The sequence below is a fragment of the Artibeus jamaicensis genome, unplaced genomic scaffold, assembly GCF_021234435.1.
Source record: "Artibeus jamaicensis isolate MK-2021 breed Jamaican fruit bat unplaced genomic scaffold, CSHL_Jam_final contig_3113, whole genome shotgun sequence".
Classification (NCBI taxonomy): domain Eukaryota; kingdom Metazoa; phylum Chordata; class Mammalia; order Chiroptera; family Phyllostomidae; genus Artibeus; species Artibeus jamaicensis.
The window spans coordinates 1,814,364-1,831,380 of record NW_026521719.1 but is presented as its reverse complement, the minus strand read 5'-3'; the positions used below and the strand labels follow the sequence as shown (position 1 = coordinate 1,831,380).

Sequence of the window (17,017 nt, the reverse complement as noted above, 5' to 3'; positions counted from 1 at the left end):
ATGAAGATGTTTCTTTCAAGTTTCTCTCTCTTTTTTGCATTTCCTCTTCCTTCTTTTTTCCCTTGTTTCCCAGTTTTAATTATGTTTACAGAGTATGTAGTTATATTTGTGTAAACTAAATGGGTGTGTGCTAAGACTCCACTGTTTCACAAATAAACATCACATTATAATTACACCATAATTATGTAGAATGTAATTTCAACTGACTGATGATGTTGAGATTGGCCCTGGTGGCTGCAGTGCATGAGTCCATCACCATGAGAAACAATTTCCCAGTGTTTGAGGATGTTTAAAGGGGGAAAAGTCTTGTTTCATGCTTCTCTATTATTTGAATTTTGGCAAAATAGATCTTGAATATATTTTACAGACTTTTTTTATGCCTGAATGATTTTCAACATTATATTTGTCTTTGTTTTAAAAACTATTTTGTCTAACTTGTTTCCTCCTATCCTATTGCTTTTTAAACAACTGGCGGCCCAATATTTTATGGCCTAGTAGTTTTGGCAAACATAATAATTAAAGTGTCTTTGACAAGCCAACTAAGGTTAAAATCCTAGTATTGCCAATGGCTTATTTAAGGACTTTTCCTTGACGCTTAAGGTATATAATTCAACCTAATGTGCCAAGTTCAATAATGAGATTAGCTGGTTATTCTGTACAACTGGATAACAACTTGATTGTTTGGTTTAACTATAATTGGCATGTGATGAAGTTAATTACAAGCAAGCTATGAACAACAAAAAACTTATCAGGATATAAATATGCATATCTGTTCACAGAAATAAAAACTAAAATATTTATGGTGATTTATAGTTTAAATTTTAGTTCGAAGTCATTAACTCCTATTGTAGAATTACATTGCAGGTAAGAAAAGTGAGATTTAGGAAAGTTAAGTATTGAGCTCATGGTTCTACTTTCAAATGCAAGAGGTAGAATATAAAAGCCATTCTTCTGATGGCAAACCTGTGTACAGATAGGTTTTTGAAGAAGATATTAAAAATATATATATATATATATATACCTAAGGATAATGTATATTGAATTATATATTGAATAAGTAGCCCTTGCTGGTGTAGCTCAGTGGACTGAGTGCGGGCCTGCGAACCACAGGATCGAGGTTTGATTTCCAGTCAGGGCACATGCCTGGGTTGCAGGCCAGTTCCCAACAGGGGACCCACAAGAGGCAACCATACATTGATATTCTCTCCCTCTTTCCTTCCCTTCCCCTCCAAAGATTAAAAAAAACTTAATAAATAAATAAATAAATAAATAAAATATTCAAGATATTGAATACATATTTTTTCACAATGGTTTCTTTTTTATGTAAATGAGTTCTATAACTCATTCAATGTTATAGAAAGTTGGGGTTAGAAGTCTTCTTTTTTTGTGTACAGTTTTTTGTCTTTTACTCCCAGCCCATCTGCCCCTCTGTGCTCCCCACCCCCCTCCCATTTCCATCCCCTTTAGTTGTTGTCCATGTGTCCTTTATACTAGTTCCTGTAAATCCTTTCCCTTTTCCCCTGAAATTTCCTCCCCTCTCCCCTCTGGTCACTGTCAGCCTGTTCTCTATTTCAGTGTCTTTGTTTTTATTTTGCTTGCTTGTTTGTTTTGTTGTTTAGCTTCCTGTTAAAGGTGAGATCATATGGTATTTGTCTTTCAATGCCTGGCTTATTTCACTCAACATAATGCTTTCCAGTTCCATCCATGCTGTTGCAAAGGGTATGAGCTCCTTCTTTCTGTCTGCTGCATAGAATTCCATTGTGTATATGTACCATAGTTTTCTGATCCACTCATTTACTGATGGGCACCTAGGTTGCTTCCAGCTCTTGGCTATTGTAAATTGTGCTGCTATGAACATTGGGGTGCATAGGTTCTTTTGGATTGGTGTTTCAGGGTTCTTAGGATATAATCCCAGCAGTGGAATTGTTAGATCAAAAGGCAGATCCATTTTTAGTTTTCTGAGAAAATTTCATACTGTTTTCTGTAATGGTTATACCAGTCTGCAATCCCCACCAACAGTCAACTAGGGACCCCTTTTCCCCACCACCTCTCCAACATTTGTTGTTGGTTGCTTTGTTTATGATAGCCATTCTGTCTGGTGTAAAGTGGTATCTCATTGTGGTTTTAATTTGCATCTCTCTGATAGCTAGCAATATTGAGCATCTTTTCATGTGTCTCTGGATCCTCTGTACGTCCTCGGTGGAGAAGTGTCTGTTCAAGTCCTTTGCCCATTTTTTAATTGGGTTAGTTGTCTTCTTAGAGTGAAGTCAATGTAAGTTCTTTGTATATTTTGAAGATTAAACTGTTGTCTGAGGTATCATTGGCAAATATGTTTTCCCATACAGTTGGTTGTCTTTTTATTTTAATACTATTTTCTTTAGCCATGCAGAAACTTTTTATTTTGATGAGATCCCATTTGTTTATTCTTTTCTTTATATTTCTTGCTTTAGGGGACGTATCAATAAGAATGTTGCTGCATGATATATCTGACATTTTCCTGCCAATGTTCTCCTCCAGGACTTTAGTGGTTTCATGGCTTATATTTTAGTCTTTTATACACCTTGAATTTATTTTGGTGTATGGTGTAAGTCAGTGCTCAATTTTCATTTTTTTTGCATGTAGCTGTCCAGTTCTCCCAACACTATTTGTTGAAGAGGCTAGTTTTACTCCATTTTATGTTACTGTCCCCTTTGTTGAATTTATTCTGTGTATACAGAATATATATAAAATATTGAAATATATAAGTATGTGTGTATGCATATATATATCAGATATATAAATATATACACATATACATACATACCAATAGTATATAGTATCATGGTAAAAAGTATACACTTTGGAGACATATGCTCGGCAACAAAATCCAAGTTCCATTCTGTCCTACTTGTATGAACCTCCATGTGCCTGAGTTACTCTCAGTGTAAATAGGGAAAATGGGAATAATGATTGTAGCTATTGAGAAATATAGTGAAAAATTCAGCATTGTGTTTTGCACATGATAAATGCTCAATAAATAATCATACTAAGGGAAAGGTGAAGAAGGAGTAAATATCAAAATTTACTTCTGTTTAAAAGTTTGAAAGTTAGCTAAAATTTATCAATGCTTCTGATATAATATGTAGATTTTTAAAGCATTTGTCAATGCTTCTGGTAAAAAATAAAATATTTACAAACATTATACTTTTAATATATCAAAAAATGTGATAAGGTAAAACAAATTAGACAAATTAGATTTTGAAAGTAATCCGAGAAAAAGATACTTATATTTCTCAAAATATAAACATTGATATTATTGATTACTACATTTAAAACCAGGAAATTATGAAATTCAGAAGAAAATGGAAAAAAAGTCCAGCCTATGTAGAATTCAGGAATCAGAAAGAATACCTTTAAAAGTAAAGGCAGCCCTGGCTGGTGCAGCTCAGAGGATTGAGAGGGGGCCTGCAAACTAAAGGATTGCGGTTCAATTCCCAGTCAGGGCACATGCCTGGGTTTCGGGCCAGTTCCCAGTGGGGGATGCAAGAGAGGCAACCATACATTGATATTTCTCTCCCTCTCTCCTCTCTTCCCCTCTAAAGGTAAATAAATAAAATCTTTTTTAAAAAGTAAAGGCAAAATAAACATCTCTTATGACACCTAAAAGCAGAGACAATTTCTATATTGCAAACCTAATCAGAGGCATGGAAACAAGGAATAGACTGAGAGTGACCACAAGGGAGGGGGAGGGGGATAATGGGGAAGGAAGCAGAATGAGCAAATTAAGAAACATGAATAGAAGACTCAAGGGCATGAAAAATGGGGAGGGGATTGACCTTGGGAGTGGGGGATACAGGGCAGGGAAGAGCAATGGGGAAAAAGGTAGGACAATTGTACCTGGACAACAATAAAAAAAGGAAAAAAGAAATAATGAAGTTTATCATTGTGAATAAGAATAATATCAAATGGAATAATGAAACTATAGACAGAAGTGAAAAGTACAGGAAATGATAAGTATACATGAAAATTTTAAAAATAAATGGAAATAATAAAACTAATACTGTCTTAATATTTGTATCATGTCTACAATAAAAATACATGACAAAAATAACAAAGTAATCAGAAAAGGTTAAATTGTCACTAGTTCTCCTTATTTAAAAGTGGGCTATGGAAATAATCTTATGACATTCACAAAAACCCTCCAGGTATATTATACCTTTAATTTTGGAGAACCAGTAAAAAATTTTAAAAGTGATATAGGAGAACATCTTCTCCACTTTGAGGTAAGCAAAGATGTATGAAATAAGTCACAAAAAAAGTGCTCACCATAAAAACATAAGAAATTTGTTAATTTACATTAAGATTTAAAATTTGGGGTCCTTAGAAAACACTGTTGAGATAGTGAAAATTCAAGTTAGAGAGTGGGTATTATGTAAATATAAATATATTATATATTTATATATACTTTAATTGATTTTAAAATATGTATAAATATGTTACCCATATTTTTCAGACTAAGATGTACCCCCCAAAATTTGGGAGGAATAATGGGGGTTAATGCTGCTGTTGAGTTCATTTACATTTACATTTGTGAAATTTTGTTATTTATGTTATTACATATTTTACTACATTTTTTGCTTCAAATTTTTTTTCATATTTTTCTCCTCTAAAACCTAGGTGTGTCTTATGGTCTGAGAAATATAGTATATATTTAGTGTATATTTTAGAATTATATATTAGAATATATTTTTATATATTATATTTAGACTATATGTTCAGTATATATTTTAACATAATTAGTATACTTGGTATATAGATAAATTTTAGTGTTTATATATAAAATATACATTACATGTAATGTGTATATAATTATATATAAAGTTTCCATTTTGTGGGATTACATATTATTATTATATATATATATAATTTTCAACAATAGATGTTTTTATATATTGTAAATTAATGACAAAATACAGACTATCCCATAGAAAAATAACTTAGAGTTACTTCAGAAGACATTTACTTAAGCAATATATTTGAAAAGTGTTCAACATTATTATTAATCAATTAATACAAATTAAAACCACAACAAGTTACACCACAATTTCTATAATGCTTAAATTAAAAATACAGATGATAGTAATTAATGTATTTTTAATGAGTCAGTTAGAATTCTCAACACAATCATGTTTTTATTGAAGTATACCTGGCATAAAATAGCCTGTTAGTTTCAAGTGCACAACATAGTGATTCAGTATTTGCCCACATTATGAAATGATCACCACTCTAAGTCTCCAGGTAACACAACAACTTTACATGTACTTTACGGGATACTAAATGTTATCATATTTATAGCCTATGTCCCAGCCATTTTATTCTTAGGTATGTACTAAATTGGAATGCACTCATATTTTCAGTAAAAATATGTACAAGGATATTTACATCATTTTTACAGCTCCAAACTGGAAGCAACTGAAATATCCATTAGAACAGGGTAAATAAGCTGTGCTCTAACCATGGGTAGGAACACTACCAGCAATGAGACTGGACCAGCTATACCTGTGAGGATGGCTCCCGAAACCTAATGTCAAACCCAAGAATTGGACTAATAGGGTAAATAGGTACTGTATGGCCAATTTCTGGAATGTTCAGAAACAATAAGAACTAATTAATAGTGTTAAAATTATAGTTTTAATCCTTAGTGGTGAAAGTAGTTTTGGAATACAAGGGGATCTCTATGATAATGTCATGATCCAATTTCTTTAATGTACTTGTTTGTGTTTTGTGTGTTAAACTTAATGTAGAAATTTATCAACTTATGTACTTATGATTTGTCTATTTTTCTCAGATTTTGCAGATAATGGGAACTTAGATTGGACAGAAAAAGGAGGGAATAGATATAGTCAGATTTGAAAATATTCTGGGGAAAATGTACTAGACTTTATTATCAGCTTTATTACTAATTTCGAGTGGGTATTTCAAAGTGGTATTATTGGTATCATCCCTTGTGTCCACCTTGGGCACGAAAGATGCAGAGAGAATCCTTTGCTGAGATGCAGAGCATAGGTAAAAGACAAGGTTTGGGTTTAGAGTGGAAAAGTCAGACCAAGACTCATAAGCCTTCTCAAGGGAGATGTGAGGTTTCACAGAATACAATGGTGTTCAGGTATATCATGAAAAAGGTAATTGTTGGCGATCAAAATAAATGGAAAAAATGTACCAATAGGTGTTGTACCCCATAGTATGGGGAGAAAAATCATTGGAATACAACATGATAATTGCGGTGTCACAAATTACCTTGGCTTCACAATTGTAACTTTGATAATACCATGTAATATATTAATTCTTAGATAAATAATGTATCATTAGAATAGGTGAGTTTGGTCAGATTATAAGTATGATCCTTTCTTATTTTGAAGCCTGTAATATTCATGCACTTTAGCTTGTCTCTAAAAATACACACATATCCACTGCCTTCATTAATTCAGCTTAGTAATACCTTCCATCCAGCTTTCACTGTTGTTTAAAATTTTTTTGTTCTCTAAAAAATTGCTTATTTAAAATGTTTTTCCTCTTACTCATGGAACTCTAATGTATATAGATGTTATTTTCCCTACATATTTATACTCCTCTTTTCATTCTATGCACTGAAAAACTGTTTTTTCATAGGTCTATTCTGCTTATCAAAAGACTCCCATTCACACAGCTCTGCAAGGAAAATGACTGACAGGTAATTATTTTTTTTTCTTAGCTTCCAGCATTTTCTAATAGCATAATGGTCATTAATATTCTTGTTGGCAAAGATTTCATTATATTCTGACAGTATTAAAAACCATCTTGCTTGATGTGAAAAAAAATCTTTGAATTAAATCTAGAATTTTTATTATGTTTTATGTCTCATAACATTTTATCATATATATTGTTATCCAATTCTCTCGTAAGACTGCTATTCTTAGGGACAGACAGTAGGAAGGATATATGACCCAGGACAATAATTAGCTAATAATTCTCTTCCTCACCCATATTTTTATATTTCCGATTAAATTTTAATTATACAAGTGATGTATGAACATACCCATTAAAATTAAAATATTATTAATAAGACCGAATTTTAAATTATTTACTTTAATTCTGTTCCCTTAATGAGAAATAGACATATTTGCATATTTAATGTATACCTTTAGCCTTTTCTGAACAAATACTTAAACATGTGCAGCCATCAAATATGTATTTTATTGTATGCATATGTTTATTATATATTTATTATTATTAGCTAGTGCTATATATTAGCTAGTGTTTAGTAGTTTGCTTTCCTTCCAGATCATTGTTTCTTCATCTGTGTCATTCATTTTATCTGCTTACAGCACAACATTCCATAGTGTGGGCATATAAAAGTTTATCTAGTTATCCTCTATGTGGATAGATACTTGGGTTGTCCTCATTTCTGCTCCTGAAATCAATGAATGTTCTCAACTCTTATGATTTAATAGGTAAATATTAAGTAGATTTAATTTACATTAATTGTAATTACTGATTAGGGTGACCTTACTTTCAATATTCTTTTCTTTTCAATTTATTATATGTTGAGTTCCCTATCCTTCTTAGCTTTTGTGATTGTGAGGAATATTTTTGTATCACTCATTTTAATCTATTGCTCTCAAGTTATACCTTTACTTCTATCCTAATAGTTCCTCTTATGCTTTTATTATAGCTATTTAAACCTTCTTTTTAAATTATAGTTATCACTATATATTCTCCTTAGTGAGGAATAAACCATGTATTTATTTACACCTGTTCTCTTCCTCACCATCCCATCTTTTACGTTGACATCACTGGAGTTTTTCTGTATTTGACAGTGTACTATATGAATTCAAAGTACTCTCCATCTCCCCAAATTGTTCTGTCAAGTTTTTATTTTATTTATAAAGGGTAAGCACCAAAGGCACTCCTGATAACAACACATGGCAATGAAATATCAGGAGAGACTCCAATTTTATATTCCACTGGTCATTTTCTTGAAAAAACATAGTGCCATGGGAAAATAGTCTACTAGATATACAGTTAGGTGTACCTCTTTTATACTTTATAGTTAAATGTGTTTTTAGTATAAACTAATCATGTATCAATATTTTCTGACAATAGCAAAATACTTTTTATCCCTGTGATTTTAGAGTTTTAAGATCAACAAACTAGTCCTATTATTCAGAATTTGTGATTTTTGTTTAATTCCAGTATAAAACATATTATGTGTATAGGAAAAAAAATAATGTTTTGATTACACACCTATAACTGCCCTATAGGAACATTAAACACATTTTTTCCTAAAATTATTTTGTTGAAATGGGATTTTGTAATTTAGATCTGAAATTCTAAATGCTGGTTAATATTTCTTATAGAATTCTTTTTGACAAATCTTTGTGAATATTTTCCATGCCTTTGCAACCTATACATTCTGACGATCTACATAAGTTTTGGAACTGCTAGGTTTACATTCAATGTCTTACCTTTTCAAACTTTTGTTTTGTGTTCTGGAAGAATCTCTGTGCTCATATCATAGATCATTGATTAGCTCTTTCCCTCTGAACATAATTTTTTGAAAGACTTTAACATTCATTTTTAGACAGAGGGGGAGGGGGTAGAAAGAAAAGGAGAGAAACATGGATGTGCAACAGAAACACTGATTCATTGCCTCTCTCATGTCCCCAACTGGGACCCTGGGGACCTTTTGGTTTATGGGACTATGCCCAACCTACTGAACCACACCAACCAAGACTCTGAATATAATTTTACTTTTGTTTGCTAAGACTTTGATTTAAATGATCAAAATGCTAATTTCTGTGATGATCTTTACAAATATATCATTCTGTTAACATCTTTCAGAGGGTTTAAATTAAAGTTACTCCAGAGTTATATGTTCCTTACTCCATTTACTGTACTTCCTCAGAGATAAGTTATCAATTTGCTATTTAGTGATCTGTAGTATGAGATTTTCTTCCTCAGAAAGGTTCTTTTTTCATTCTATATTATACCTGTCTGTGCAATGTTCTAGGAGAGGTGAGGAGCAATTACTGTGGGTTGGGTGGAGGTTGTTTTCAATGAACCTAGTGACTATGGCAGGCCTGCTGTTTTCATGGGTATATGTAAATAACATTATATTTTAATTATTAAAAATTTAAAAAATGTTTATATACTCTATAAGTGGATAGAATCATTCAACTAAACTTTAAATCAACTTCAGAGATTTTTGCAAACTTTCTTGGCAACAACTTCATATTTTTTGATATGTGTGGCTTGTGAGCAGCAGTATTTCAATTTTGACAACAAGGTATCCAAATTTTTATTATACATAGAAAATTAAAATTGCATTTTATTTAGATTTACTAAATATGCAAGAGAAGTTCATAAATAAGATTTCTAATTTTAGCATTTTTTATACTTTACAAAATTATATTAATAGCAATTAATATAATACTATCAAATTTGGTTTTATTCAATTTTGAAATATACTTTATGCTATACTGTAACTGTTGATTGCTGAACAAAAATATTAGATTATCTGACTATGATAGTTAACTTCAAATTTTTAATGTTTTAACAAAACAAAAGAACATTTCTCATTCACCACATATTCCTGCATGGTTGGCGGGTAGGTGGCATGGGGTCTCTGCTCCACACAATCCTTCTGGACTCTCAGTGCTTTTTATCTAGTAATTCATCATGACCTGAGGGTATAGGGCCCTCCACAGGGTCCTCTGAATCTTGATGACGGGCAGGAAAAGAAGGAAAGCATAGAGGGCCATAGGGGACATTTTAAGCCAGAAATGGCATATATATCACCTCTAACCATATTCCTTTGTCTGAAACTGAAACATACACCCACATAAATAAAGGAGGAAAAATATGGATTATTATTGTGCCCAATAAGAAAAGGTGATAGATGTCTTTAAGGGAGCATTATCATTCTCTGTCATCAGAATTCAGTGCAACAAGCTACTTGACATCCGCATTTCATTTAATTCGAGTTGGTAGGGAGGAATTTCAGTTTACACGTAAAATTTAATTTAGTTGCCAATTTTCAGTGATTATCTGACAATAGGACACAGACATTTTTCTGCTTTATTTTCTTTACTAAACCAGAATGTAAACAACTTTCAAATATAAACTCTTAATAGGAATGACAACAGAAACAAGTTCACTTAAGGAGTTCTACTTCAATGGTAAAAGTAGGGTTAGCATTCTATAAAAGAAAAATAAAAAATCAAAATAAATCCTCTCATTTTCTATTGTACGTATTCTCTTTTGTTTTCCTTTCTAATTTTTTTAACCAAACTGCCGTACCAGAGAAATATCAATGTGTGTAATGCATAAGTGACAAAATAAACTGTTTCTACTTCAAGACAAAATGATGGTAAATAAGAGGCTGCATAGTTATTCTTTTAAAATATTACACTGAAACATCCATGGAAATGATAGGAAATGATATTTGTAGTAGCGCTATCTACTAATGTTAAAAGAACATATTTGATATAACTCAGGGAATTATACTGACAAATGCTAAACAAGAGTGAGAAACACATTTTCTGATCACACATATACACAGTCTTAATCTTGATTCCTTAAAAAACAGAGCCTTAGGCAAAAACTGACAGGTCGATACTCTGTTTGAGGACACAGTCCCAGGGAAGTAAGAGTCAGGGACAAAGGAAAGTGAAGCAAGGAAGGTGGAGAGCAAACACAAGATGGCACATTCCAGAGCCAGCCGCAGCTTTGATATCGAGAAGCTTATGCTGCTCAGTTACATGAAATCTATCCAGAGAAGCTGATGGGAACCCTTGCATTTGGAAACAGCCAGCCAGAGGAGGATAGGGATCAATTTATTTGCTGAAATTTTCTTGCCTTCTTTAAGTCTTTGTCAAAACCTTTCCCTTGGAATATTAGTTTCCCATATACCTGTTTTGTTTAATCTGGTTGATTATCTAGGAAGCCATCAAAGAAATTCAAGCTTCCTTGGGCATAATCCAGCCATTGTGCAGGCACAGGGATCTCTTTTAGTCAGGTGGCACCAAAGTGTCCGGTCTGTATTGTTGATATCAGTGGTGACTCCGAGAGCTTTACAGCTCTGGAAACAGCATAGACCTTTTGCAAAAACAACTCTGGCCAAGAAGCGAGGCAAGTGGCCAAGGCCTGGGGAACACATACTTGAATAGATGTGAAGTAGCAGATAAACTAGGTTCAGGGTAAATACACACACTTGTGAACCAGAATGAAGGAAAAATGCCCACATAAACAGTGCAGAATGGATTTAACTTACATTCACTCTCAGTATGTAAATCCATGGCAAAGGAACCTAGCTGAACAGAAAGAAAACTTGGTAGTTATCACCAGCAACCACTAGAGTTTTGCATTTTACTCTAACAGTGTCTATCTTTTAAAGTTTATTCAAACAATACAAATTTTAAGGGCCCAAATGGGGAGAATAAAAAAATGGATGAAGATGTTATATGCTCTATGAATCTTAACCACCAATGGAAGATAAATTCACAAGCCATTTAGTTTGATTTCTAGAAATAATGAGTGTTTTCAGTCGAGGATGCTTTTCTGAAATGTTCTGGAAAAAAATAAAGAGAAAGACAGAAAAAGAACAAAAAATCTCCCCAAAACAAAAACCATGTTGTTTAGGTGGCCATTAGGCATTGCCAGAAAGAGTGCTGAATAATCTTGAGCTAACAAGCCCTAAATGAATGTCAAATAGCTAGTCCTATGCAGGACAGCAACTTGATATAAGGATAAAATATGACAAGAAAAATCTATAAACATTCAAACAAACTGTATGAAACACTATAGAACTTTCCTACTCTTCTTTTTTGAAAAAAGGTTTGCATAAATCTCTCCCCACACAGTAATTTTGGAAAGTGAAGGAGGGGCAAAGGTGCTTTAAAATATTGCAACATAATAAAAAAGGTACATGCTCTAAAAAATAAAGGAAAAATATATTTCAGACAGTGCAATGAATAAACTTTGTATTTCTGAGCAGTTTTGGGTTCACAGCAAAAGAGAGTTTAAGTACAAAAATTCCTATATACTCCATGCCCCCAGACATGTACAAGGTGTAAACATAAATTTAAATTCATTAAAGTAAATAGCAAGGAGTACAGTGCTGAATCCTGTCCTCCAATTGTTCAAAGTGGTTGAACAACTTTGCATGTTCAGCAGCAACGAATGAGAGTTCCTGTTTTTCTGTGTCCTCCCTAGAATTTGTTGTCTTCGGTGTTCTGGAATGACCATTCTAATAGTTGCATAGTAGTATCTCACTGTTACTTTAATTTGTGTTTCCATGATGACATATGATGTGGAGCATCTTCTCATTTACCCACAGATTTACCATCAGAGTATTTTCTTTAGTGACTTATCTTTTCAGGTATTTGACCCATTTTTTAATTGGGTTGCTTGTTTTCTTCTTGTTGAGTTTTACAAATTCTTTGTGTATTCTAGATAACAGTCCTTTATCAGATGAATTTAGGGGGAATAGTTTCCTCCTACTCTTTGGCTTGCCTCCTAACTCTCTTGACATCTTTGTTTGCAGAGCAAATGTTTTAAATTTTAAGGAAATCCTGTAAAACAATACTTTTTGTAAGAAAAATATTTTAAAAGACTTGTTGTCACCAAAATAATTAAAAATTAGTATTGAAATAAAACATGCAAATATTTAACTGTAAGATTACAGAACAGATTTTAAAATAAATAAAGAACAACTGAAATGAGTCAGTTTGCCAGCAATATACTCTTCTACAAGAACAAGACAAAGCCAGGCTAGAGTTTTAGACTTCTTTTGTGGATTATAGAATTATAGAAAACAAGATTTTGAAAGAGAAAAGATTTAGAAACATTATCTATATTAATTGTAGCCCTGATTATGGCTGGAGATCTCAGTTTATTTAAAGTATGGAAGCATTAAAAAAAGATAAATTTTCTTACTATGGAAATTAGCTTTACCACCTCTTTTTAGTACTTTCATAATTAGGTATATAGATGTTTGTTTTCCACACAGAATATACTTCTCATGAAAAATTTGTCACAGAGGCACAAAACTTAAACATGAGCATTTTGAGAACTGTTTTGCATTTAAATTTTTTGAGTAAGAATAATGTGATTCACTTGCTTTCCATACTATTCTGGGAAGTTCACTTTCCATTATAAACTGGAAGACATCAAAAAAGTTTTGTCAACAAACTTCTGGATCATATAACTTCTGTCCCCCTCTCCCCAGCTTCAACTTCACTTTGGCTTAAGGCTACTTTAAAAAGAGAAAAGCAAACCATTAGAAAACCAGGAAATCTCCAAACATTGGTTTTAATTTCTTTTAAAAAATATGTTGTTGATTAAAGAACTCAGTTTACTCTAATGAGAACCTGATCTGTTCCAAAACCAATCTCTTCATCTTTATTCCACTATGTCAAAGGGACAAAGTAGGCCACAGGTTAAAAACAGTGAAGTAGAAGGTGGGGGCAGTCAACATGTGTTTTATTTGGATTAGGACAGTCAACAAAACTGGTGTGCACTTGAACATGGCGGCAGCAGAGATGAAGCTTAGCACTAACATTGGTTGTGCTGATAATTACTACAGTCACTCACTAGAGAGTAACTCACAAAACAGCATCTCAATATTTTCAATGAAACTAATAAGCAAAAATTTAGACTTCACCATTATGTATTTGCTCACTTGGTATGATTATACAGCAAGTAAAGGAAACATCATTCAAGTATATTATGGAAGTTGTGAAGGCTTGTATGTGTATTTCCCTGTGAGGAAGCATATACATTTTCCATAAACATCTGTCAACTTAACATTTTATCAACTTAACTCTGCTGCAGTATGATTCATATTTCTTCAGCATGTCCCATTAGGCTGAGATAGTAAGGCCAGTTTTCCTTTTTAATATTTTTACTTTCAAATTTATTTATATTGTCTTTGGGGATTTATGAGATGGAGGATGAATCATATACATTCATACTGATTTTCTAACTTATGAGCTGTTTGCTCTGTAATGTAGTCCTTTATTTGGGGGATAAACTATAAAACAACCAGCAGATTAGATTTTCACACTAGGAAGTGAAGGATAATGGCAAATATACCTAAATAACCTAGAAATTCGTGGCATAGAATGGTTTAAATAGACTCAAACTGAGTATACATTTGCTTTCCAAGACAGGAAATGTAGCTTTATGCCGGATAAATATAATCCCTAAAATCCTGAGCTAAGATGTTAGAAAAATGGAACTAATGTCTCCTTCAATAAGCTTTTAGGGGGAAAAAAAGAACAGGAAAAGAGTTTTAGTGTCAGCACGGAATTCTTTGTTAATATAGGTTTTATTCTTTTTTTTTTTAAAGTCAGGTAAAAATTAAGCCCTCAAACTGCAGATAAAACAAAAGAGAATTAAAGTCAGGTTGTTTTTTAGTCTTTAGTGGGTTTCTCAGTATAAGAAGGGGAAAATGAATCTTGTCATTCAATAGAATAGTAATTCTTATGGTATATGATCCTTTTCATTATCACCATTTCCCTGAGGCTGAATCTGCATGGGTTCATTAACTAAAAAGTCTTTGTTTCATGCTCTTTTCTTTATGTCACACAGTATTATTATTATTTTTATATTAAAATGTATGTGGAAGTCATAGCTATCCACAAAATGTTCCACAATTTGGGTATAGAATAAAAAATATGACATAAAAAAACCTCAGATTGTTAGAATTAATTATGAGATGTTAATTTTTATTCCTATATTTGATTTGCATTTGATATCTTATGGTTTGATAAGTGAAGTACATTGCTGTAGCTTGAGATTTGAGAGACTATAGTTTCTTAATTTTCCCCCTCATTTTACAGTTAAAGTAACTGCAACCCATTTTATTTTTGTAATGGTTGATCAGGAAAGGGAGCCATGGTGGCACATGTTTCCTCACTGCCAGCTCCCCCAACATACCCCATCACTGTTTGCCCAAAAGCCATCACAAATAGGGAAGCTCTATGTCACAGTGATGGTGTTGCTGTTTTACCACCCCGTCGAGGTGTCTTTGTCTTTCCTTCCAAACAGATAACTACATCCTAGGGTTTTCCCCTGTTTTGGAAATTCTGGAGCTACCACTGGGAAGGAGTTTGGAACTTTCTAATTATAATCATTTACCAAAGGTAAATACATACATTATAAGTCTATTTTTTGAAAACCTGTGCTGTTCATTGTAGTATGAAACAAAGTTTTCTTTAAAATGAGTAAATATTCAAGTTTTATAATATTTTGAGACCTTCTGAAAAAAAAAACAAATACCCACCTATAGTAAATATACCTAGAATCTTATCACAGACATCCTATTCTTATGAAAAAATATTGACTCAAGGTGAAAAGAAGGTAAATTATACTAGATTCCATTAACTTATATTGCTTATTCCTCCAGCCCAGTGCCTGTATTTTATAATGACCATTGAACGATGAACCAGTGACAACTTGCAAAACTTTATCAATAATATTATTACTAAAGATCAGTAAGACTTTATTTCCTTGTTTCCCCAGTAAAGCTTGCCGAGCTGGTTGTTTTTTGGTTATTAGTCGGAGACCAAATACCACATCCTTTGTGACTCCCCCAACCTTTCCTTTGCTTCCACCTTGGCTGGGGATGCAGCAGCAGCAGGAGCAGCAACCACAAAAGCAGATGGGTCATCTGAGAAGGCTCTGCCATTTTCAGCAAGTAGGAAGGTATGATCAGTCTCTACAGGCAAAGCCAGAACTCACTTGTACCCATTGAAGATAGAATGGGGTACTGATGGAATAATTGGGTAACTCATCTACAGACATACTGTAGTAACACTATGAACAGCCTCAAAAAAGGAGGATGTCACACACTTCCAGGTTGTAGATACTGCCATGGTCGAATACCTGCTGGATGGTCAGACCAAAGGAAAAGAGGGAGGTAGATGTTCATCATGTTTATCATTGCAGCTTCTCTGCCTTCCACTTTGTTTCCAGCTTAATCGCTGCACATCACTCAAGTTTTGAGTGATTTTAGTGGAGATTTTAGCTCCTGGAGATTTTAGTGGTGATGCCTAAGGCCAGGAAGAACAATGTCTTCTCCAGCTCCAGATCAATGTTCTGGGCTGGCACGGGACCTCATATGGGGCAGTGGAACCCAGAACAGCTGGCGGCTGCCATCTTATTCTCCACCAGCATGTCCCAGCTGTCAGTGAGATCCTCCTTGATGAACATAAAGCCCATATTTTCCCCTGGATATAAGGCAACAGTTTCTCCAGAGCTGGGTTGTTTTCCAAATGTCCTCAGATGGCCTTGCGTGTCATGGTGGTGTTCAACCCATCAGCACCACAGCCTTCCTGCATAGGGACATGCAGATGTGCTGCATCTGCTTGGAGCCCACATCATCTGCTGCCACTGTGAAGTATTTGAGATAATCACCCAGAAGCTGGATGATCTTAAGAAAGTAGCCGGACTTCCAGGTTGCCCTGTCTTTCCTAGGCATTACAGAAGTACGTCAGGGATTGCTCCTAGGGTTTAAAGACAATGATACTCTCACAATGATGCCTGGTGAGAGTAAGTACAAAACTATTTTAGAATCAGATGTAGATAGTGGTCAGATGGGCTAATTCCTTTCTAGTCCTCACAAATGAAGTCAGATCATTATATTGATGAGATTCTTTTAATTTTTATTTCTATTAAATTATTCTCAATAGATTTATATATTTTTTAATTTTTAAATATTTTGTATCATAACTATGTGCTTTCATAGCATACATTTATAGCATTTAAAATTTTTACCTAAAATTATTCCTTAAATTGATTTGTTAAAGATTTTCTTTGAAAGTGCCTTTTGATAACAAAGCTTGTCAAATAATTTATCTGCCTAATGTAAAATTTTTCAGAATATGAATCCCAGAAAAATTCAGTAAACTCTTTAGATTTTCTAAATGAACCAGAAATAGTTTGTGAGCTGTAGTCTTATCTATCACACATATTTTAATATAAACATATTTAAACC

At 33.2% G+C, this 17,017-nt stretch overlaps 1 pseudogene; it reads right to left on the bottom strand.

Annotated features, from left to right (window-relative positions):
• Window positions 1–15,575: 15,575 nt before the first annotated feature.
• LOC119054465 (60S acidic ribosomal protein P0-like) lies at window positions 15,576–16,501 on the bottom strand (annotated as a pseudogene).
• Between the last annotated feature and the right edge of the window lie 516 nt (window positions 16,502–17,017).